Source organism: Octopus sinensis, linkage group LG5 (assembly GCF_006345805.1).
Source record: "Octopus sinensis linkage group LG5, ASM634580v1, whole genome shotgun sequence".
In the NCBI taxonomy this organism is placed as follows: Eukaryota; Metazoa; Mollusca; class Cephalopoda; order Octopoda; family Octopodidae; genus Octopus; species Octopus sinensis.
In genome coordinates, this window is record NC_043001.1 from 42,275,532 (window position 1) to 42,302,438 (window position 26,907).

The 26,907-nt window shown below is 33.0% G+C and overlaps 1 long non-coding RNA gene across 1 annotated transcript; it reads right to left on the bottom strand.

Annotated features, from left to right (window-relative positions):
* Positions 1 to 12,798: 12,798 nt before the first annotated feature.
* LOC115212376 lies at positions 12,799 to 25,931 on the bottom strand. The gene is made up of 3 exons (XR_003881712.2): positions 25,719 to 25,931; positions 15,317 to 15,445; positions 12,799 to 13,509 (listed from the first exon to the last, which is right to left on the bottom strand). It is a non-coding gene; the product is annotated as an uncharacterized LOC115212376 (long non-coding RNA).
* Between the last annotated feature and the right edge of the window lie 976 nt (positions 25,932 to 26,907).

A 26,907-nucleotide genomic window follows, 5' to 3' on the forward strand; every position in this document is an offset into this window, starting at 1 on the left:
TTTTCCTCCCAAGATGGGATGCTGGTTCGTTGTAGGATTAGTCAGTTTTACCAGCTGAGTGGACTGGAGCTATGTGAAATAAAGTGTTTTGCTCAAAAACACAACACATTGCCTGGTCCAGGAATTGAAACCACAAGTCCAGCACATTAAACCACAAAGCCATGCACCTCCACATCCACATATATACAGCGTACTCTTGGATAAAAATTCAAATTCAGTTACTAACAGAGAAATAGATAAGAATATTAAAACTTTTTTTTAGTATTTACAATTATTATGTAGTTAACATGGGATGATAACCAGGAATAAAAGGGTTCTAAAGTGCGGATGAAGAACTTGTAAAAATACCAGGAATTTGAACCGGTACATCTGCACTTTAAAAAGTGCTGAAGCTGCTTCATTTTTCCCCATCATGTATGCAGCTCACTTATGAGATTGTACTGTATTTATTTATATATATAGTATGCACATTTTGTCAAACTTAGGTGCGTACATTATACATCAGAACTAAATGTCACCTGCTTTTCTTTCCAGTGTATGACTATATTCTGTATGTTTTAGTGTTTTAGCTATTGTCCAAGCTAAATAATGTCTAATGAAGAGTTTAAATCACTATAATAATGTTAATTTTCTATGATAGTAACAATACATTAAATGTTGATTATATTTTAGTACAGATTCAGTCCTACTGCATGACACCTTGGGGTCAAGTTAGGTCGAATATAAATTTTGAACTATGATAGAGTTTAGGTAATATATTCTCTACAGTGATGTATTCAGGTAGTTAAAGTGGGAAAAGAGTCCTTTAAGTTCTTCAAGTATGCATGAAATTATTTTTAATTTGTTGAAATAATTCAACTTCTCATTCAGAGTTGATAACAATTATTTCCCACAAGATAAATGTCGATTAGCTTTTGTCACCATATTTCTGTTGAAATACATTGCCTTTGTTTTAATTTTGAAAATAATGAAGAATTTAATAAAATAAGTTAGTCATAATAATAATAATATAATAATGAAATTATTGTATACAGTGCTCAGGTGCACCACAACTTGTCAAAAGTAAGTATAAAGCATGTGCTGTAATGTACAAATGTCTGGAAAGTGAACAGTGTATGAATCAGATATATGCTTGCATGTGTATGGAGGGGCGAAAATCAGGTGTAATGTTGTCGAATCTCAGGAAGCATGGAAGTTTTGAAGGATGCAGTGCTCCAACAACTAACAACTGATTCCGGCAGTTTCTTCCATACTTCAGCAACTCTTAGCATGAAAAAATGTTTCCGAAAGTCATGGGAGCTGAGCTGTTTTCTGACTTTGTAAACATGTCCATGGGTGTTAGACAGGTGGAGTTTGAAAAGGTGCTCAGAGTTATTGTTTGTAAGATGGTTAATAATTTTATGGGTGTCTGCCAAGTCAGCTGCCAGACGTCGGTTTTTCTATGTATCCATGCCCAGTAAGGCGTTCAGAATATGGCAAATGCCTGATTGAGGGTATTCTCTTGGTTGCACGTCACTGAACGGCTTCCTGACGATTAATATCCTGGGCAAGATAGGGGTTCCAGACCGGTGTTTGGAAATTTTTATGGAAAGTTTTCATGTAGATTTTGTATCATGGAACTAAGGGAGGTCTTGGATGGGTTGATATCAAAATGGTTAAATTAAGTATTTATCATGAGTGCTATTAAATCCACCTTGTTATCTAAATTTATACCACTGGCTACTTTGATTTATTTTCACTTAACACATGCAAATTACTCTTGGCAAAGAATATTATTTATTCTTTTATGTTAAATTGTCCATATCTGCTTGGAAGCAAGGATTATATGCTGATGAAACTGAACTGTTGTCGAAATGCATCCATAATTGTCCCTTATCTTTTAAACAAAGATCAGATTCTTCTATTTTCTAAAGCATTTTAATTCAAACTTTTCTAAAATTCTTGAAATTATCTCCCCTCCTCAGATTTGACAACAATTTCAATTAGGTTTTCCTTTTTCTCTTCTATCCATGAGGGAAAATTCAATTATATAAAGAATTTATTGTGTTCAATAGTCAGTACGCCCTATCCTATCCACTTTATTATCCAAATTCAATATACAGGCCTCTTTATTTTCCTTTGGTTCCTTTTTGAAATGTATATATGGCCACAGAGAATTGACTGTATTTGACTATAGAGAAATTACTGTTGACTATATCAGATAATTCCAACAGCTGTGTGAATGTGTGTGTGTGTGTGTTATATGAAGCTGAAGTTTCTTCCATAATTCCTATTGAGTAACATTCAAGTCCACTTTAAAGAGGAATACTATTCAACCTTTCAAAAGTAGAAAATATCATTACATGTTGCTCACTTTGATAATCTCACTATTAGAGGAACTATTGAATTATGGAGGAAAAACACAACACTACTAGTAACAGTGAGAATAGTAGCATTTATAAAAGATCACATCTGGCCCCATTAACCAAACATCCTCTCTGAATCCATAGTTCTATATCAAGAATTGGGATCCTTGATGTAGAATTAGCAGGTAAGCATGTATATACATAGACACAAGTATGTGCACTTAACTCTAAGTTTGGTGTAAAAGTATTTAATAAATGAGAGTGGGGTAGATGGAAAAGTTAAATTAGCTTTTAGTTCATACCATAGATAATCTAAAAAATTTTATGTTTACAGTTGTCTTTTAGTTCATATCCCCAAATATCTTCACATGTTAATGCATCTTAATAACAGTGATACATAAATTTTTCTTCTTTAGTATGAATTATGTAGAGTTCCTGACACTACAACATTTCACATTTTGTGTAAATTAGACAGTTTGACTGAAACTGGTAAGTTGGAGGACTGCACCAAGTTCCAATCTGATTTGGCATAGTTTCTATCACCAACCACTCCAAGAGCATAATGGGTGCTTTTTACATGCCACTAGCATGGGTGCCAGTTAAGTCACACTGGCATTGGCCACTACAATTCCACTTGGTGTGACAAGTCTTCTCAAGCATGATATATCACTAAAGGTCTCAGTCACTTGTCATTGCCTCCATGAGGCCCAACGTTTGAAGATCATGCCTTGCATTACTTTTTCTCCAACATGATTCTGATCCAGTTGAAATCAACCATAATTTTTTTCCAACTATCATTAATCTTTTTCACCAAACACTACTTTCAATTTTTATTTTGCAAATAGTATCCAATATCCTTCACTATCAGTGAAGACAAAGAGCATTAGGTTGATGAAAAGATAGTTACCAATGAGATTTGGCTTGTAAGTATCAAGAAAAATATAATTTAAAACAACACTTTATTTGAAAAAAAAATTGTAACAGAAAAAAAAGCATAAATAATTATTGGGAAAGAATAAAAAAAATTTTTAAATTAGATACCCCAAATAGTATTTTTTACCATCAAAGGAATGAAACTGTTAATAGCAAATTTGTGAAGTATTTCACCCAAATAATTGGACTTCAGAATTAAGAAGGGTAATTTTTCTAAACACAGATAAATTCACACAAGAGTAAATATTTTATCACATAATTGAACTGTCAAAATCATTATCACAGTGATTATGGCAGCCAATATGAGAGACAGGAAAAAACAGCAAGTAGAAAAAAAAAAAGCAAGAAAAGAAAAAAAATTAAAAGGAAAATTACTCTTAGCTTTACATTATAATAGACATATTCCCATAAAATTCTCAGTCAACATTTTCATTATGAGAACATAATTTACTGAATAACTATAAGTTTACTAAGTCAGGAAGTGAAATGATACATGTTTGAACATCAATGTGGATTTTTCGGAAATTGTTGATACTAGCTATAATATAGTAGAAGATCTATAAATTTGCAACAAATACAGCACTTAAAAATAGGAACTAAATAAATGGAGTGTATTTAGAAATACAAAATTTCTTGGGCAAGAACCATTCAATGATATTTTGAAAGATTTCTAAATGGCTTCCACACTCAAACATTAGGTCAAAGTGTAAAATAAAAAGAATGAAAAGCATTTTAATGCTTATCTTATTTAGCACTTTGAATTTCAGCCAATACTGGCTGCTATATGGAAGATATGACTATACTCTTCATGGCTCATAAAATGTATAAGATTATTTCCCCAATGAAAGGGCTGTTATCTAAATATAACAATAGATAATGGATCAAAGAAACCATGTAACCAAGTATTTGATAGTGTTATCACAACAGAAGAATGGAAATTGGTCTTTATCATCTCATTACCTAAGGAAAGAGAACCTCAGAATATGAGCAACTATTGAGATGTTTCAATTGCGAATCATGGTACAAAATTGTTAAACTATATTGACAACTCTTTGTTTATAGGTCAGAAGTTTAAACCATCTCAATGGTCTCAAAGCAAATATTTGTGTTAAAAAAATATCTGAGAAACAGAATATTATGATATAGACCCATCATTACATTTGTTGGTTATCATGCAAAGCATACTAACTGGTTTTATTATCTACAGTCATTGCTGTATGCAATCTCTTTGACTTCTCTTTATAATGATTTAGTAAATGGTATTAACATTGCAACCATAAATATTAAAAGAAATGGGAAAGAATGACCAGCTTAGTTGAACTTTTCGTGTCCATTCAAATCTGCCAGAGAAAAACATATTGGAATCTGTGTTATTTTTTAAGACACTGTAGTTACTTTGTAGTCATTACTATTAGTAATTCAACAATAGTTCCAATGGCAAAAAAAAAGCCACTGGAACTAATCATGTCATTCCTTGAAGTGTTCTATAGAAAATGTTCATATAGAAAAGAAAACATACCACTGTGAAATGTGTGATAAAATATTATCAACTAATAGCATCGCACTATATTCTAACGTATATATATTTAGATGCTACTGTGAAATTTGTGGGAAGCATTTACACCAATCATTTATCTGTATATAACAGATTGAAATGGAAGAGTCCATAAAAATTATGTTAAAGAAATTTTTTTCTGAATGTAAACACATATATCTATATGTGAAAATAAAATCTGTTTCAAAGCTCTGAATTTTTCAGTATCTGTTTGAGCTAAACTGTTGCAGAATTCCACAACTGCCTTGTTTCACAGAAAGGAAAATGAATATAGTAGCAAGGTGTGTTACTTTACAACAAGGCTCTAAAACAATATGGCATAACATTTTAGTACACCAACTCAAATTATAACAATCTGAGTATTTAAGAACAAGAATTCTTCATCAGTGATGAACTTCTCCAGTGAAGAGATAAATGGAAGTAAAATATATTTAATTCACATCAACAATTTTTGCCAAACACTACTTTGACATTATACTCTGTAAACAGTATCCAATATCCTTGATTATCATTTGAAAATTAAACAAAACTGGATTTATATAGGAAAAAAAAAAGCATAATGCAAAACAGTTATTGAGAAGGAATGCACATAACCAACATCCACTAAATGGTGTTCTTTTGCCATCAAAAGAATGAAACTATATCAATAGCAAATTTGTGAAGTATTTCTCCAAAATAATTGAACTTCAGACAACTTATTTAAAAAGAGGTCATTTATCTAAACACAAACGGATTCACACCTGAGTAAAAATACTTCTGCCCCATAAACTTAATTTGTTAAAATCATTATGAGAATGATGATGGTTGCAAACAACAGAAAAAACAAAAACAATAAACACATAGGAATAAAAAAAAAAACAGGAATTAGGATAAAAAATGTTTCTCTTAGTGTTATATTTTTGAAGATAGATTTTGATAGGAACAGTATATTTGTTAAATAAAGTAAAGTTTATTGAATTAGGAACTAGAATAACATACATCTGAGCCATCAATGAGGGTCTTTGGAAATTGTTGATACTAGAAAGTATCACCGAAAGTATATATAAACTTAGTTCTCCAAAAGTTTCAATAAACTCTGCTAGAAACAATGAAGATTAATTAAATAGAGTGCATTTAGAAATGTAAAGGTATGCAAATATGGGAGTGAACTATTCAAATTTCTGAATGAATTACAACTGACTTTCACACTCAAGTACAGGTGATACAAGAATTAAAGAGTAGGAAATAAAGTATCAACAATTTCTAAAAACTCACATAGATGGTTCAGATCTGTGGAACTTCAGTTCCTGATTGATTAAACTTCACTTGAGCTAATATGCTTTTCCTATTAACAAAAAGCGCTGTCATCTGAATATAAGAATAGTTAATGAAGCAACAAGTATAGAGGAAACATCTTGTAAAGAAACCATGTAATCAAGTAGCTGAAAGTGGTATCAGGCTTTATCATCTCATCACCAAAAAAAGTAAGAGAACCATAAAACTTAAGCAACTACTGAGAAGTTTCAATTGTGAATTATAAGGCAAAAGTGTTAAAGCACATTTATTTAAGTAATAACCAGGATTGACTGCTCTTTGTTCATAATTCAGAAGTTCAAACCATTCCAAAGCTTTCAAAGAAAGAATATGTGTTATAATTGAATCTTTGAGAAAGAGCGTAGAATGAAGCAGACCCATTATCATCATGACTATTGGTTTAAAAATAAGCATTCATTACTATTAACTGCAAATATTTGTTTGAGATACTGTAAACAAAGAATATTGGAACTGCAATACAAAGTATGTATATATATTTAAAAAATTGACTTAATGATAAATGGCAGGAAACCAAATGATTTCGTGGTGACTAAAGTATATTACACTGTTGTCTTACAAGTTCATCAGAATAAAGATAGAATAGTGTAGTGATTCAAACCCTAACTGTAAGATAGAAGTGAGCCACCACTTATTTAATCTGTTAGGTGCAGAAAGAATTCATACTACAGTTTATCACTCCATGTCTAACAGAATGATCAAACATTTTCATCACCAACTTAAAGCAGCTTTATGAGAATATATTGATTCGAAGAGACGGTTAGAAGCCCTGCTGATTGCATTACTAGGTTTATGTACTGCTATTAAGGAAGTTACTTCCCAGGAGAATCACTGTACAGTTCAGCACTTAAGCTACTTAGTCAAACAGTAATCAACAGCATGATCCTACTGGCTATAGTCATCAACTGCAAAGTTACATGGTAGAGTTACCTCCATTAAGTACAAGGCTGCAGTCAATTAAAACTTTCATCCCATTCAGCATAAATACCTGAACTCGTGTCTTCATGTGCAGTTAAGCATCCTTTGCACACTGTTTATCCTGGTCTATACTATGTACTAAAAAATAAACTGAAATATATGACCTTCGACATACAGGGATGGCAGGAGACTGTCAGTGTTGACAGACTTAAGTAGGCTTTTGTCAAGTCAATACCTCTATCAAAACAATTGTCTTTCTCATCTACCACACCCAAACAATTCAAACAAGAAAATAACACATTATCCAACATTGCACCTCACACAGACAGGATAACCAAAAATAGCAGAAAAGTCTATTGGCCAGCTAATTACACTTGAACTTACTTTTTTACCCCCACCCCAGGAAAAGAAAAACAGAAAAAAGAACAGCAGAACTGTCTGCATATCTAACAAATTTATCATTGTTATATGAACTTTATCTCAGCATTTACTCTGCTTCCAATACATTTTGTTTTTCTTTATTTTTTGCATTTGTGTTGGCATATTGTATTTCTATGTAAATTCGTTGTTTTATTATTTCATTCTTTTCGCTTTTACAGTAAAGAACTAGGAGAAGACTACTGTCGTGGTTTGAACCCTAACCTCAAGATATTCAATCAGGCATCATGAGTGAGCCACCACAGTTTCATGTGATCCATCTATAAAACGACCAATCAGCCTGAAGCTGTAACATGATATGGCTTTTTGGATGTTCTTGAATTTACCTTCTTTTCACTCCATAAAACTGTTTGGTGCCTAACCCCACAGGCAGAAGACTTCAGGCATTTGAGCAGACAGCTTTGGACCTTTACACAAGCTGATTCTGAACATACATATAATGTCCCATAAGTAGTTTCCTACAAGCACAGTGTGGTTTTCTTTTCTCCCAATTGACAATTCTACTATTAGCATCTTTCATTGTAAACAGCCAACACAAAATATGCCTCACAATAAATATTAAAGTTAAAGGCTCGTGAGTTTGCTTCAGTTATTATTTATACAGCCAGCACACCCCACATCACTACAATACAACACCAACAAGTACACTACAACAGTGGTGAGAAAGCCATCCATTGTGACATAGTGATCCAGATGTTCACAATGCATCATCATAGACCATCTTGGCACAAGCAGCCCCATGACAAAAGCAAAGATCAATAGAAGTCATTTAACAGAAATGTTAATCAGAACAACAAGAAATCTATTTTGTGGCTTCATTTCACATTTCTTTGCTAGCTGATGGATTCTGAAATAGAAGAATTCCTATGTGGTATTCAAAACCAATAAATAATAACACCTACTTGCAGTGTAGCACCAACAAAAATTGAGTAGATAGTACAATGTTAAAAAGATGTAGGTGTTGGTAAAGCTAGGAATGATGATGAAGTGCTTTATGTGGACTGGATTCTTGTTAATGAAGTCAATAAAGATTGCCAATCACTAAAGAAAAACTATTACACTTCATAGTACTTTGGAGAATTTAATGAATTAGTTGGGGGCATATACATGGCAAGAATCCATTTCTAAAGCACCATTCTGAAGAGGTTCTTGAAGGCAGACAACTGCAATAAGATGCTTATCATATCTGTTGGTGTAGGCTAAAATAATTGGGGCAAAAAAAAAAAAAAAAAAAACCCAATTCAACAGCACAGAATAAAGACTCACTCAAATTAAAACTTGCCTACAATGCTGACACTGAGACTCAAACTAAATCTGCATATTAGTATTTCTATAATATGTATTCTCAAGTACATGATTACCAAAGTAAGTTCCAGAATATGCAAGAGTACTGAGATACAAAGGGATAATATAGGTGTCATATAGAGTAGCAAAACATGTGAAAAGGTGTCAGAGTTCAAGGAGTTAAACACTGATGTAATGAAGACAGAATTGTTATATAATATCTAGATCAGAGAGCCATCATTTTAGTTAAAACAAGCAGTAACATTAACACTTTGTCTAACATCTAATGTATTGACATAAAAATACCACAAAATTGGTAGTAGCTTCTTTATTGTTAACAGCATGCTTTTTTTCATTCATTATCCATTTCAGTTTGAAAATGTTGGATACTTGGTTAGGTTATCTTCGGTGTTGGTGGTATCATATAAAAAAAACCATAACACCCATCTCACATTAGCATGAGTACCTTTCATAATATTTGCATAATTTTTTCCTTCTAAATTAATTGATGACAATGAATAATTACCATACAATTATATGTAAGTCAAAGCATTTTGTTCAGCAAATTAATAAGCAAAACAGATTGTTTTGTAATATAGATGCCATTTGTATATTTTGTTAATTTCAATAAGTCTAGTATGTTTATGACCCACTATGATCAATTCAATTATAAACAAAAACAAATAAATATTTTGATTTTTTTCTCACATCCAATAAAAATAATCATTTTATAATTCTATTATTTCTTTTTTAGTTGAAATCTAAAAAAAATTCCAGTATAAGATGTGAATTATACAAATAACCAAAAATGCATGCACACCAATGTGAGAGAAGTGCCAAATTTTATTATTTGGTTAAGATCAAAAATTAGCCTCAGTAGAGTAGAAAATAGTACTTAGCACACCTTACTAGAATCATTTGAAAAATAAGACAGCACAACTCATCTTATGGAATTACCACAGAAAACATAGTAGCTGGCATTACTGTTTACAGTCACTGCTGTATGCAAGTTCCCTGAATTTTCTTTACAATAATTTAGTCAATCATAATAATATTATAAATACAAATATTACAAGACAGCTTGGAGGAAATGTTAGTAATCATTCAAATCTACCAAGCAAAGACAAGCATATTGGAATCTCTGTGATTTTTAGTTTATAGCCATTGCTACAAGTAATTCAACAATAATTACAGTGGCAGAAAGGCCACTGAAAATAATCATATTGTTCATTGAAATATTCTATAGAAAATGTTCATATAGAAAAGAAAACATACCACTGTGAAATGTGTGATAAAATATTAGTTTCAAATTTTGGCATAAGGCCAGTAGCTTTGGAGTAGGGAAGAGTTGATTACATCAACTCCAGTGCTCAGCTGGTACTTATTTTATCAACCTCAAAAGGATGAAAGGCAAAGCTGACCTCAGCAAAATTTGAACTCAGAATGTAAAGACAGACAAAAATACCACTAAGCATTTTGCCTGGTGTGCTCGCCACCTTATATGTGTGGTAAAATATTGCCAACTAATAGCATCTCACTATATTCCAAAGTATTTAGAAATAGATGCTACAGTGAAATTTGTGGGAAGCATTTACAGCAAGTAATCATTTATCTGTATATAAGAGACTGAAATGGAAAAGCCCGTAAAAATTATGTTATGGAAATCTTGTTTAGTAAACCATTTCCTGAATAAATAAAAAAGTAAAAATGTGTTTCACAGTTCTGAATTTTTCAGTATATTGTAGAGCTATATATACTGTTGTAGAATTCCATGATTTTCCCATCATGCATAGAAGGCTGTGAAACATTGTAGTTTGATCACATAACATTTTAGTACACAAGTTCAAATTATGATTTGAGTATCTCATAACAAAAAAAGTATCATTACAGATGAAGTTATAAACCCTTCTAGCGAAGACAAACAAGTAAAATTACGAATATAAGCTGCAACTGGTTTTGTGAGAAAGTTTCACCCTATTTCAGGTCTCATCTATAACTGTTGTGCAATGAATTTGCTGCTATATTCCTTTCGTATCAGAGATTTTTCAACAGCGCAGGCTTATCTACCCTTTTATCACTGATGTTCACTACTACTCGGAAATCTCTTAAAACAATAATTTCATAGTTCCCAGACCAAACTACAAGTTACTATTTTTATCTTGTTGCTTATGGATTCTTTGAATTATGATGAAGAAATTTAAAACTTTTCTACAATGTTTAGTATTTGAGTTACAAAAAAAAAAAAAAAAAAAAAAAGAATTGCAGTAGAGAGACACTTTTGGTTCTTTGAGTAGTTTTTTAAGAAACTTTAAATATATAATTATGAATAAAAATTTCTGCCATTATATTAGATGTCTGCATTAATAGAGCAATGAAACATCAAGCATCACATTTTCTGTCTTGCTTGATGATAATAGAAAAGATATGAAACAATAATAACCTTGGTAAGAGGTTGAATGTCTGTACAACTGAGCATATCAAATACATTGTACAGAATTCTATCATCCTCATAGAGAAAACCATTTAGGCTAAGTTACTATTTAAAAAAACATTTTGTCTAACTTACTTAATGTGGGTATACTATTGAAAGCCACAGCACTGCAATATTTATCTTGAGAAAGCTTTTCATTTAGACATATAGTGCTTTGAGAAGCTTTCTCAAGATGAATACCGAAGTCTTGCAGCTTTCAATAGTGTATTCATGTCAAGTAAGACATGCAGGGTCTTGCAGATAAATTGAAATATATGTGTCCTTTTCACAATGTCCAGAGCTGTGAACAGGAACCATGGCATGACTAGCTATGTTGAGGATGCCATCACTTCCTAACAGCCAAGGCCAAGAGATGCCCAAAGCTTCTGTTATTCATCAAACATCGAGGTGCAGGAAAAATTCTCGTGTTTGTGGATGCTGAGGTAAATTGCAGAAATTCTAAAGTGATTGTATACAACCCTTCTGACATCCCTCCTGTGTTTGAGACTAAAAATCCTACCACTGTGATAGTATTTGGAGCAGCGGCAAGTGATGGAAGTGTCATGGATTTACACTTTATTGAGTCTGGCTTGAAAATTGGCACAAAGAAGTATCTGGACATTCTGAAGAGCTTTCTGTTACTTGGATGGAGCAGAAGTTTGGGCTTGAAAATGTGGTGCTTATCCAGGATTCTGCACCATGCCATGTGTCAAAAAGCAACACAGGCCTTTCTTGGTGAGAAAGTGCTATTTTTTGCGTGGGTCAACATCTGGCCCAGTAATAGCCCAGACCTCAACCTTCTTCATTACTTTTTATGGGTTGTACTTCAAGTAAGGTCCAATGCTTCACCACACTTGAGTGTCAACAGTTTGAAGACCCGCATGGTGCATGTAACATGCAAAATCAAAATAGCAGAGGTTGCAGCAGCTGCAAAAAAATTTCGTTCTCATGTGCAGACAGTAATTCTTTTTACAAGAATTACATCCTCCAGCCGGATTTACCTATGTTTCCAAGTATTGCTGTTATAGTTTCCCTGTAATGATATGAAGGGAATGCAAATTAAAACCAAAAAAGTGACAAAACACGATGAACGAAGAGACGGCCACTTGAAAATAGGGAACTTTACACACACTACTTCTTTTTAATCCGGAAAGTATCGCACTTTTTATAGTGATTTCCAAAGTATTCATAATGGATTATAGAATGAACAGTGAAGAAACAGGAATGTTGGCATCACTGTAGATAAGTGCACTTAATCCTGCAGGTGTTCATCTGTTGGAACATTGAAAATTAATTTTCTGGAATACCAACATTTGTTGTAATAAATATTACATTAAAATTATATTTATCTATTACCATTATTTTAGTATTTATAACCAAATTTTATGCATCATAAAAATTGTCTCAATTTATCTGCAAGACCGTGTACAGAATGCTATTTTGAACCAATGTTGCTTACATTGCTAATAATGAATTATTATTTATAAATTGACAGAACACACTAGGCAGAAATCAAAGGGAAATAAAGATAACCAAAAATTTCCCTATATTGACTGTTGGCCTCTGAAATAGTTGCTTAAAAAACACATACATTTCAGATACATAAGCTATATAGTCATATTTAGAGAAGAAAGAGAGTTGTATTCCATGAAGGGTTGATCCAGTTTAAATACACATAACATACAAACCTTTTGATAATGATTAAAAGCTGTACTAATCAAATGCATTTCAGAGAATTAGAACCGATGAAATAATGGTAAGGACAGGTAGCAGAAGAGTCTTTTAAACTGATGAACTGAATCTCTTTCAATTGCCTAATAATATCTGGCCTCAAACCCGAAACTGAAAAACCATCAGCACTCTCACTTATTCCTATATTTATGGGAAACACGTCGACCTCAAATGCACAATACAGTTCTATGCTGTTTTTGTGAAAGAATACATTAAAAGTAAAGGAGCAAAATAAAAGAATTGCAATAAAATGTTAATACATTTTGTGTTCATATGAAAACTCATCTTTTAACAACACACAGAAGGGTAAATAACTGAATTCTTTTTTTCAAGTTCCTTTCAAGAATAAGAATTGAAAAATCACAATCCAGAGATACCCCCAAATTATGTTGCCTATAGGCTCTTTCCAAACACTCTCCAAAATGATTCATTTTCTTATGATTTTCTTCTGTATTTGAAAGTCATTACTTTGCTCAACATTTGTTTCTTTCTTTGATCAGAAAAATCAGGTGGCATAATTGAATCTGATAATAAAATAAAATAAGAAGTATATTAGATAAATTGGTAAAAGTTGTAAATTGTAAAAATCATTCCAGTCCTTGGATTTTCTGACTACATTTTGCCAATTTACAATTAAAAAAAAACTACTCAAAGTAAATTTTGATAATTTAAATCAAGATTTTATTGCAATGGCACCTTCAGTAAGATATCAGGTAAAGGTGCAATAATAATAACAGAGGTACTTTGTAGATATGCATCAGGTTTCTAATATCCAGCTTTCCAGACACTGGATGGGTTTGCAATGTGGCATATTAATATTTCTCTTGTCTCAAAATTAATACCCAATATATTCAGATGTAATCTTTCCACTTTCTCTCTGATTTTCTTTGCTGAAAGTGCCTTTTACTGCTAGCACATGCCACTTTTTAACTTGTGAGATACTATCAATTTGAATCACATCTCCAACACTATGTTCTCTTTCAGCTCAATAGTGCTCCATGTTTCAATCAAATTCGCATTACACATACCACAGATGATCATCAACTCATTTCAATCCCACAACAGTTCTCTATTCAACATCCTTGTCCCATCACCATACATCATCACACCCTCATACATAATCCTGTTAGTTCACTTACTCTCTTTACTCTTTTACTTGTTTCAGTCATTTGACTGTGGCCATGCTGGAGCACCACCTTCAGTCGAGCAAATCAACCCCGGGACTCATTCTTTGTAAGCCCAGTACTTATTCTATCGGTCTCTTTTGCCGAACCGCTAAGTGACGGGGACGTAAACACACCAGCATTGGTTGTTAAGCAATGCTAGGGGGACAAACACAGACACACAAACATACATATATATATACATATATACGACATGCTTCTTTCAGTTTCCGTCTACCAAATCCACTCACAAGGATTTGGTCGACCCAAAGCTATAGCAGAAGACACTTGCCCAAGACTGAATCCTGAACCATGTGGTTGGTTAGCAAGCTACTTACCACACAGCCACTCCTGCACCTATTGTATATGTAATTTGTTACTTGTATATGTAATTTGTACAAGTGCACCAAAAAAGTAGCTAGGCATTAAAAGCACCAATCAATTAATGCGAAAGAGACAACCGTGCTAATATGAACATGATATAAATGGACAATGATTGCAAAGTGTTGTATGATAACTATAGAAAATGTGAGAAGTTGTGGGGTTAGCTAGCAGGATGGTGGGTCTAACAAATAAGATGATGAAAAATCAAGTCAATTAGTGATATACAATAGAGTAGACCTGCCCAACTTGTGTCAGTATGTAAAAAGGGGACGCTAAAATAATTATGGTGATGATAATCTATTAATATAATTGGCAGAATTTCCGTCACTCTGATTTTATTGGATTTATCTCCCTTGTTACTATATATTAACAACGTTAAAAATATAATTTTGCTACTGTTAATATGAGGTAGAAATACAGCTGCAATGAATTGATGGCTAAACAGTATTATTGTTATTGATAACATTTTTTATTCATCTCCTTATTTTATAGGCACAATGAAATTTTAAATATGTAAAATTATGGTTATTGTATTTATATAGCAACAATGGCAAAAGTATATTCCCATCACCTGTTATATATTAGTTAACATTTTACTTATAACAGAATTGCAGCATGAGGAAATACATACTAGAAGTCAATAATGTAATATATATAAAAATATACTATATTACAGAACTAGAGCAAAAATATGAAATGACTAATTTAAATGCGTTTTTTTTTTGAAGGTAGAAGAGCATTTAAATCCCACTTCTTAATTTATAATAAACTCAAGCAAACTCACCATATATTAAGATTGAGGGACAACTATTTTCTTCACTTGTTTCAGTAAAATGCTTTGTAAATAGAAGTGAAAAAGTACCACATTGTTGGTGAATCATACACATGAAAAGCAGAAGTCACCAAGGTATCTCTGTAAAAGAGAAAGCAAGAATAAAAAATAAATCTCAAAATATAGTAACAGAAAATGTTTTACATCTAATCAAAAATTATAAATGATAAATAATAATTAAGTTTTAAATTATTCCGGGAACTGAATAATTTTCAACAATAACCAGTAGATTTTTCTAGCAACAAAGTAATATGCTACCAAAATAAGAAGTTTTAGATGCAATTTCATTTGAACATTTAGCATTCAGATTTCTTTGTCAAATGTATTGCTTATTTATTTACATTATTTTGCATTCATTATCTTGTAGCATCAATATTTTGATGGTGTTGTTTGTATACTTTTAGAATGACATTGTAGGGTAAGTGTGAGAGGTTGGATCTGGTCAGTTTTAACATAAAACAGAATATTTTGGACTGGATATGGCTGGATTAAATGCTAAAGGGTTAAATAAATGTTTAATTCATAAATTATCATATCTAGTAGTTAAATGAATTATGAAATAATTGAAGAGTTTCAATGGCAGAAATGATAAGTTTAAAACTTTCAGACAAAGAGTAATGAGTTGATAACTCATTTAATTAACAATCATTGTGCCATCTTTGCATGAAAGCAAAATATATCTGGCAGTAAATATTCAAGTATAGTGGATACAACAGAGCATATACTGCTGTGCACTAGCTTTCACATGTAGTTCATAGCCAGCAACAAAACCCAAATCTATTAACAAGATGGTCCAATGACCATGGGGTTTAAGGACTCTAGAATAATTTCTTATTGCTTTCTTTAGATGTATAGAGGACTTGACTACTCCCAATCAATTCAAAACTACATCTTTTACATGCTATTGTTAACAATGAATAACTGAGAGGGGAAGTAGTAATTCTGATATGGGTTTCTTTTGGTTCTTTATTTCTTGATTTCAAATCCTACCAATGTCAACTTTCATCCCACCGAGGTCAATAAAATAAAGTACCACACTAGTACTGGGGTTGGTGGTACCAACTAAGTCTCCTCAAAACTGTTGATCTTATGCCTAAATCAAAAACCATTACTGGCATAAAAAAATGTCAGGCAGTTCCTTTCTTAACAATTGGGTTTGAATAATTTAGAATCTCAATTTAATGTATCACCGCATTTTACAACAGATTATTTACATTATTAGTAAAGTTGTATACATTTATACAACTTAAAGGAACAAGTCCAATGGTTTTACAAAAAGCTGTCACCCTTTCATTTATATCAATAATTGTTTATTTTACTAATAAAATTTCCTATGGTGGGTTGCACACATTTTTACATATTTGCTTTGCTTTTTGCAACATAAACTCTGCTTGGTTTGTCATAGCCACAATTATTGAATACACAAATTTCAGTACATTGTACACACCCATCGACTTAGTAAAGTTTAGTCACTTCCACATATCACAATGAACCCTGGGAAGAGTTGCTTACTTATAAAAGCAGTTGTGTTCCTTAAATCTTTTGGAAACACAGGCTATAGCTACCAGTAATATAGATCTCTTTTAAATTGATTAAAGAGTATTATTTGAACTTTCTGTTTCACAACAGTTTATTCAATTTAGAAGTTATCAATTACTGAAACAAAATGGATAGAATAATAAAAATAAATTTGATGCCTTCTTCTTTTTTAAAACTCAGGCTATTAGTTAGTTCAAAATATGTATCTGTCTGAAAATTTTATAATTCTAAAAGTATAAATTCTATAAAAGTCATATAACCAGGCAGCTGTAGCTGCTATCAACAATTATTTCCTATTTACAGTTGAAGTAAATGCTACTGATAAAACTATTGCTGTTACATTATCAAAATGTGGTAGTCTAGTGTCATTTTTATCAATGTCCTTAAACAAGTCTTAACAAGCTAGGGGCTTGGAGAAATTTTAACTGATCAGTCTGTCTCACAATGGCACTACTACTTCAACATCAATGAATTTAGAATTACTACATAATTCCTTAGTATGTTCTGATATAAGAAGAATGCTCCACCTAATAGATGTACATAACTTTGTATTATATGTCAAAGAAGTACAGTGAGTGTGCATTGTGTAATTATAATTGGTTACTTTTTATTTATATTTCTGTTTGTCAACCTATGCCACAACACAAATAACTCTGTTGTTAGAAGATGTCTAATTCATCTCTATTTTTAGAATGCTATCATTTATTTATTCAGACAGAGGAAGCCTCCTTCATGTCAATGAAGCTGATGTAGTTCCTAAAAGTCATAGGATTTTAACAAACCAACATAATCCCTACTCATACGACCTCATATAATCATCATCGTCATCGTTTAACGTCCGCTTTCCATGTTGGCATGGGTTGGATGGTTTGACTGAGGACTGGTGAGCCAGAAGGCTGCACCAGGCTCCAATCTAATCTGGCAAAGTTTCTACAGCTGGATGGCCTTCCTAACGCCAACCACAGAAAATTCATAATAAGAAAGGTATTCAGAATCATGTAAACTTAGCTTTTAAAAATGGAAAATATTAAACATTTCATGACAGGACACCATGTTGAGGGATGCTCTACATGCTGTACAGCCATTACTAAATACTGGGTCAATGTGGCACCTCACAAAGAGTTCTTTCTACAAGAGAACTAGTTCTCCTCTGACATGACAAACGTCAAATCATGCAAGTTAGAACATAGGGCTAGTCCAAACTGAAGCAATAAATAACAAGCTCTGGTTCAACAAAGTCACAAAATAAGATCAAGGCTACTTTATTCCTGTCACTATAACTATGCCTGCATTCAACAATCCTAATCCTTTGATGAAATCCAGAATGTGTATCACTATGAAGACCAAGAACTTGGAAACTGATTGAACAATTCAATTTTGATCATCATTATTAATTGATGCGTCTGGTACCCTAATTTTGTATTGTAAAAATAAACAAATCAATATCCATCCTTAAACATCAGAACAATCAAAAATGCAACAAAAATTTTAAATATCTAGGTCAGATGAAAGAGGATCATGGAAAAATGATACATGATATGAAATTAACAAAACTTGACCAAATTAAAAAAACATAAAAGATTCTCTACGGCTTCTTCATGATATATTTTCGCAGCATGCAATTAAAGAGAAGAAATGATGAGGGTGGAGGTTAGTTGATTACACTGACCCCAGTATTTGACTGGTACTTATTCAATCGACCCCGAAAGGATGAAAAGCAAAGTTGACTTCAGAATGTAAAGATGGACGAAATGTTGCTAAGCATTTTGCCTGGCGTACCAGCAGTTCTGCTATCTTGCCGCCTTAAAAAGAAGAAATTACTGAAATTAGCCTTTACTTATTTTACTCCACTTTAAACATTATTTTTTGAAAATTGAAAATTATCAGTCATTAGTCTGGGAAAAGATTGACTTAGTATCCAACAGAGAAAAGAATACTGAATGTTAGAAACCAAAAATTATCCAGATATTTTACTAGTAACCTCAACTACAATCAGATCAATGTTGAGGAAATATTTCTTGAAAAAAAAAAAAAAATAATAATAATAATAAAGAGTACATGTCACTTGACTGTTTCAAACTTTCTCAATTTCAACAACTATGCTGTCCAATTTTTACTCTGAAAGATGATGCAATACTAGCAATGTAATGATTTCGAATGGGTAGGGAGAAAATAACGAGAAATCAGAAATTACTCATTTTAACCAGGTTGCTAATTTTGCCTCACTCCCATCTGACAAACTTATGTTTGTATCACCAAATCTTTATATATATAAACAGACAAAGCTTGTTCCTGATATTCATTTAAAGACATAGCTGAATATTACTGAGAACTGTAGCTTATTTGAATATGAAAGGCATTTCAGAGACAGACAGAATCAAGGGTATATTGTGTATAATTTCTGAGTTTAAATTCCACTGAGATCGACTTTGCCTTTCATCCTTTCGGGGTCGATAAATTAAGTACGAGTTACGCACTGGGGTCGATGTAATCAACTTAATACCTTTGTCTGTCCTTGTTCGTACCCTCTATGTTTAGCCCCTTGTGGGTAATAAAGAAATAGGTATTTTGTGTATAATTGCATCTCTCCCATAAATCAACCAGTAAAAATAACAGCTGTTTTGAGCAAGAGTGACAGTTTAGAAAATGCAGTTATCACCTATGACTTTATAAAGGAGATAAGTTGATGTTTTGCTCAATATTCTTTCAATGAATTTAAAAAGGTACTTTACTTTTTGTTCAAAGTTTAAATAGCTTCTTCGAGAAGAGAATGGCAACCGATGATTATAACACTGAAAGCTGATAAGAGTCCAAACGATATCAATTTCCAGTTCAGAAATCATTCTAACTTCACGATAGGTGATTGGCTGAGTATAATTTTATAAGTAGTAAAAAAAAATGAATATTTCTATCAATGACTTGAAGGTACTTCACCTTCAATGTTGACTTTAGACATTTTCTTTGTGAAACAAGAGTGATGAGACTCTAAACAATTAGCAGATGATAAATACTTTACGCCCGCTTATAAATGCAAAATAAAAAAAGAGAATACTTCAGTTGTTACTGGATAATTTTGGTTTAAACTCTGTCTTTTGTGAGTATATGAGGTGGGTGAAAGAGAGAGAGTGTGTATGTGTGAGTGAGTAAGTGATATGAAAGATGAAAGACAAAGAGAGAGAAGGAGGAAATATAGAATAAAAAACAATAAGTCACAAACAGGAAAATAGAAACTTGTGATAAATAGATAGAGAAAGTGATAGATAGATAAAGAGAGAGAGAGAGAGTTAATTGTAAATATATGTGTTTGTATGTATCTAATGCCATAAATATATGTATGTACATGCTTTTTAGCTCCACAGCAAACATGATCTAAAATATCTATTCAATGTGTCTTTCGATTTCTGAAGATGGCAGTCTGTGACATTGAGGGAGGTTTGGTTATTTCTAGCGGATCGAGTAACTTCATCAAGGATTTTTCATTAGACATGATTGTATATACATCACACATATAAACATTTTCTTTAGTCTTCATCTGCTGTGATTTGGGCTTGCGAGTGTATGAGTAGAAAGAGAGAGAGAATAAGTGAGAAATAGGAGCTGGAAAGAGAGATATAACGATCTGTTATGTACGTACGAAATTGCGTGTGTCATGGACAGAAGTATGCATCTCACTACCACTTCACACTTACTTTTATCTGTTACCAACCCTTTCCCACTTCACTCAGCTGCCCAGGTTACATCAATATTATTACTTCTTACTCTTCAAAAATAGCCTACTTGCTCATTACAGTTATGAGAGGCACATTGCATTTTATTATATTTAAGATGTGCATGTGAACAACTGTTGTTAACTCAACAACCACCTATGTCCTTAAACCTACATGTTCCTCACACCCATCTCCTTTTTGCTTCATTAGCATTTTAAAGTTACACACATATATATATATATGTATTAGTATGTGTGTATGTGCATGCATGTTTCTATGTATTTCAGTATGTATGTATCCAACATAACAGAGTAATCTTTCACCAAGCCCCAAGATCTATCGTGACACATTCTACCAGTATCCGAAGTTTCAAAGTGTTTAGTTAAAAAACAATTAATTAAAAAATCCGTGCATGTGATGGAATAGATCCAAGCCCCACCCACTGCATAGAAATTTACAAATTTAGATTCTTTAACTTAACTTCTATCTTACTCCTCTCATTCAAGTTCAGTGCAACCCAGCCTACACCTCATACAATAAAAACAAGTAGGCGACTGTTAGTTTTATAAGTTATAGGATATATATATATATGTATCAAATGAAATAAATGAAAAACAGGACACAAAGGATGTTGTGGTACATATGTTTCGAGCTTTATAGAACAACTTATTCTTACATTAATGCATAATAGACATAACAGATAGTTCAAAAGCCCTCTTCAGCCGCATGCAATTGCTACACCAAAGACTTGTATCACATTATGAAAGGTTTGAGAAAAAACATTTGGTATTGTTTATAATGGTAGGTAAACAGAGTATCACTGGGAAAGTATGTTTGTAAATCTTCATAGGCGTACATGGTATTATTAGACTCCAAAACAAATCGTCTATACCGTTTTCTCACTATATATATATATATATATATATATATGTATATATAAAGATACATACATACACACACGTGTGTATGTGTCTGTCCCCGTAACTTAGCAGTTTAGTATAAGAGACTGATAGTATATGTACCAAACTTTAAAAAGAATTTGGGGGTGGATTCGTTCAATTGAAACCCTTCAAGGCGATCACCCAGTATGCAAGCAGCCCAAAGACTGTATGCTTCCCAAGCAAGTGGTTCAAGGTTTAGTCCCACAACGAGGTTCCTTGGGCAAGTATGTTTTACTATAGCTTCTGGCCAACTAAAGCTTTGTGAATGAATATGGTAGTCGGAAAGCCCATCGTATACACATACACGTGTGTCCCACCACTGATTGAGAACCAGTATTGGTGTGTTTACGTCTCTGTAACTTAGCAGTTTGGCAAAGAAGAACGACAAAGTACTAGACTTTAATAAAAGGACCAAGGTCGAGTCGTTCGACAAAAAATTTTCAAGGCGGTGCCCCAACATAACTGCAGTGAAATGACTTACACAAGGACCGAAATATATATATTTATATCCGCTTTTATTCTAGGCACAAGACCCGAAACTTTTGGGGAGTAAGCCAGTCGATTAGATCGAAATCAGTACGCAACTGGTACTTAATTTATCGACCCTGAAAGGATGAACGGCAGAGTCGACCTCGGCGGAATTTGAACTCAGAACGTAAAGACAGACGAAACATCGCTAAGCATTTCGCCCGGTGTGCTAACGTTTCTGCCAGTTCGCCGCCTTAATACACATTTATACCGGCTGCTAAAATACTTCCAAGCGCTGCTGCTACGTCACTTCCGTTCTGTACCCAAGGTCAAGGTCAACATGATGTTAATCCAATTAAGGAAATAAGACGAACTGCATGTCTATAAAAGTAGTTATGTCCCTTACATCTTCTTCCGGTATCACACACACTATGGCTGCTTATGATATGTTTCTTTTAAACTGATTAAACAACTATCTGGAACTTTCACAACAAACATATCTTCCAGTTACCAAGAACAGCGTGGCCTTGATTTTCTTTAGAACTTCAACTAACATTAGGACTCATAACTTATTCGTGACAGAAAATAGTTGTCATCGAAATGCTTTACTCATTTCTTCGCTCAAACTATCTGAACTCTAGCTCTTCTCAATTCAGATAAAGTATCCCATCCACATTATTTTGCTCTGATGTTATGTTCTGTCATTTTTTTCCCGGTAATTTCCGTCATACAAACCGTTACCACCTCAAAATTTGCGTTGCTACAGAAACAAACAAGCCACGTGACTACGGCAATCCCTACTAATAGTCAACTGTTGCAAAATGTGTCTGATTTAGTACATTAATGCCACATATATCAACCCACAACTCTAACTATACTATAAGATAGTTATCGAAACAATCAATATTCAGAAATGAACTTACGTCTTTTGATGCCCTTGAATTAAGAAATGATGAAGATTAATAATGTATTCAAAATAGGCGCAGGCGTGGCTGTGTGGTTAGAAGTTTGCTTCCCAACCACGTGGCTCCGGGAACAGTTTTAATGTGTGACACTTTAGGCAAGTGTCTCCTACTATCGCCCCGGGCAAAGCCTTCTGAGTGGATACGGTAGACGGAAACGGAAAGAAGCCCGTCATATATATATATTCTTTTTTACTCTAGGCACAAGCCCCGAAATTTTTGGAGAGTAAGCCAGTCGATTAAATCGATCGTAGTTGGTACTTAATTTATCGACCCAGAAAGCATGAAAGGCAAAGTCTACCTCGGCGGAATTTGAACTCAGAACGTAAAGACAGACGAAATACCGCTAGACATTTCGCCCGGCGTGCTAACGTCTCTTCCAGCTCACCGCCTTTATATATCTATATATTATCCAGATTTTATAGTATTAAGTATCCATCACGGCTGGTCTTACCAATTGGATTGTTAAGTAACAATCCAGTTATATAATTACGCTTATCAAACGTAGCCGATATGCAAGGGAATATGGCGACTGCTCTCTAAAAGCACTGAAGTTCAAGTCTGGCCATTGAATGACCAATGGTTTCGCATCCTCGAAAGCCGCAGTTTTGTGGACAGCTCATTAGACTCTATGTGTTTGTGTTTATCCCCCATCATAGCTTGACAACCAATGTTGATTCGTTTACAGTCAGCAAAAAGAGAACGACACAACAAGTACCAAACTTACAAAATAAGTACAGGGGTCGACTTGTTTGACGACACCTTCAAGGTGGTGCCTCAGTATGACCGTAATCTAATGAGTAAAAAGTAAAAGAAAGAAGATAAAATCTGCTGTATATTCTATTTCACGTCATAAAAATTCGAAAGTATGCAACGAACATAATACTTTTGCAGCAACGCAACTGAAGGCAGCAAATAACGTTGCAACAAAATACTAGCTAATGGCAGTATGCAGCTAAAAAAAAAAAAAACTGCAAATTCAGAGTATACGACTGATCTCTCCCAAGTAGACCTAATCTAAAGAGTGAACACACAAAAAGGGGGTTAAATTAAGCCCCTAAATGTGAATGGGCAAACAGCTGTTGCACAGGACTTGAAGATAGCGTGGGGATTAGTCGAATAAGAGTGGTAGACGTCGAAAGAGTGAAAGGCAAAATTGACTAAAGTGAGATTTGAACTCAGATGTGTGAAAAGTCGGAAGAAATGTCAAGAGACATTTTGTGCGACACACTAATGTTTCTACCAGTATACCACTCTTGCAAATGGAATTATAATACTTTGGGTCATACATGAATATTTGAATTATTGAGTGCTTTCGTTTTTAACACTGTAACATGTGATCGAAGCAACAACCCACGTACACAGAAAATGATGATAAGCGATGAATTATTTTCGCAATTTCACTTGCGATACACGAGGTGAATAGTTCTTTGACAGTAGCCATCTTAACACTATTTAAATGAAATGGGGATTAGGGATTACCTTCGGGATGACAAAATTTGGGAATAAGAAATTAATTAATAAGATTAGCATAGTTCATTGGTGCAACATCCATACCAATTCCACAGAAATCCATAGCATACCTAATAATAACGTTAATATGATTGTGTAGTTTACATGAAACCAGAACATTATTTTGTTTGTGTGTGTGCATATATATATATATATATATATATATAATCTGTTGTACTTTTATGGCAAGATAATTTGATATGAGATCGTAATTCGAGACATCAGACAGGCAGCTCTTATCAAAATAACTCATCCACAGTCCATTGTGATAGCTTTTATCATCAAAGTATTCATCCATAGTCTATTGGAATGTGTCAGAGTCATCAAAATTTTCAAGTAGGCGGATATATATATGTGTGTATGTATATACCAAATTGTAAATTATGGGCTGAAATTTGTGGACCCAGTTATTGAAAATACCACAAATCATGCAGTTTATGTGGCAAAAAGCAAAAGATAAACATTTAAATAGGAAACCGTTTCTTTCATCGGTTTCATATAGTTTTCAAATAAAATATATTAAATAATTATGATCATTCAAATGTAAAATGTATCAAAATTATATGTAAAACAAATAAATAAATAAATCTCCTAAAATTCTAAGTTAAGATCTTGTTGCGGTCAACTTTGCCTTTTAAGCTTCAACGGTAAATAAAGTAACAGTTAAGTTCTGAGGTCGTCTTATATTCCTGTAATGCATTGATCATGAAAATAAAATTACAACTAAAGACAAGGCATCTTGGAAAGAATTTTAAATCTGAAATTACAAGCGAGTTTTTAATCTAATTATTTTACCACTTAAGTCGATTAACGATCATTTTAGCTTAAGCGTATAATTCGTTGAAGAGTGTGAATTTTTAACCTCTCCTTAAAATTTTATTTACATGTAATCGAATTTGTTGAATTTTTGCTTTCAAAAATGTGATTCAGAATTTTGCAAATTTACTTCTTTTCTTTTTCATTTAACTTTTAAAATCAGTATAATATAAAATTACTGGTTTTAAAAACTACTTTATATATATATGTAGGTGTGTATATATATAATATATATATATATATACACACACACACACGATCAGATCATGAATGTCTGATATTCAAAACATACAGATCGGAGGTACTTCGTCTTAAAAAAAACAAGCTAGACTAAGAAAAATAGTTAAAAACGGAGTTTAAAAATCCACGCTTCAACGAATAAGTAGTCCGATTTTGACACATTACTCACCATATTTTTTCTCTTTCTCATATTATTTACGTAATTTACTGAATTTACTCGAACAGCAGCTCAGAAATTTCAGCTACATCTTGGAACAAGGGCTGTATGGAGATTAAGACGAGATTGTTACCCTTAAATGTACATATGTTGCAGAGATCAGCAATGATAGTACAAACTAACCGATACGTGGCAGTAGTTGTGGCGTAATAATAAAACGATAAATACTCACTTCGCTATTTTCACTTTTAAAAAGAAACCGACAAGAGTTATTTACCTTTGACTAAACAAATATTGGTTTCAAATTTTAGCACAAGGCCAGCAATTTCAGAAAAGTGAAGAAAGCGATTACAATGCTCAACTGGTACTTATTTTATCGACCCTGAAAGGACGAAAGGCAGAATATGAGCTGAGAACATAAAGACAGACGAAGTGCTGCTAAGCATTTTGCTCGGAGTGCTAAAAAATCTGCCAGCTCATTGCCTTTAACTAGACAAATAATAAGAAATTCTCTCCATTTGCTGACGCAAAGGTACTTGACAAGAGAAAATCTTTGTGACATTTCTATGATTTGCGTTCAAATAAATTTAATTTAAATAAATAAAAAATGATTTCAAACCCAGAAAGAAAAATTGCGGGAGTCATGAGCTGATCTATTAGTAGAAAGCCAACATGTAGCTAACAACAATCCCACCTGCTTTGCAATAAATAAATGAATAAATATAGGCCTGATTGAATAACTCACGTATAAAGTTCAACTTTCAATATTTAAGATAGAACTTGACTTCACAGACAAAAATAATATTCATGAGGTAAAACGTAAAAATTTTTAACAAGAGAAAGCATAGCCTAACTTGGTCATGTTATTTTTAAAAAGTGGATATAATACCTAAACAGAATTGTTTTCCTATAAATTCATTAGTTGTACCATTAATTTACTAGTTTCAATACAGTGAAATGATGAGCCATAGTGGCCAAGGGAATAAAATATGCTTAGATCAAATGATATTCTCCTTATATATAAGAGGTTATTGAATCATGAGGTGTAGCAAAATAGGATACTCCTGTCCCATCTATCTCTTGAATATTGCATATCTAAGACTGCATAATCCAATGTGGCAAATATGGCCCCTATTTCCAACAAATTTAATAACCACTTAAAGGCAACAGTTACGTGATAAAACCCCATCTCTGGTTCTGT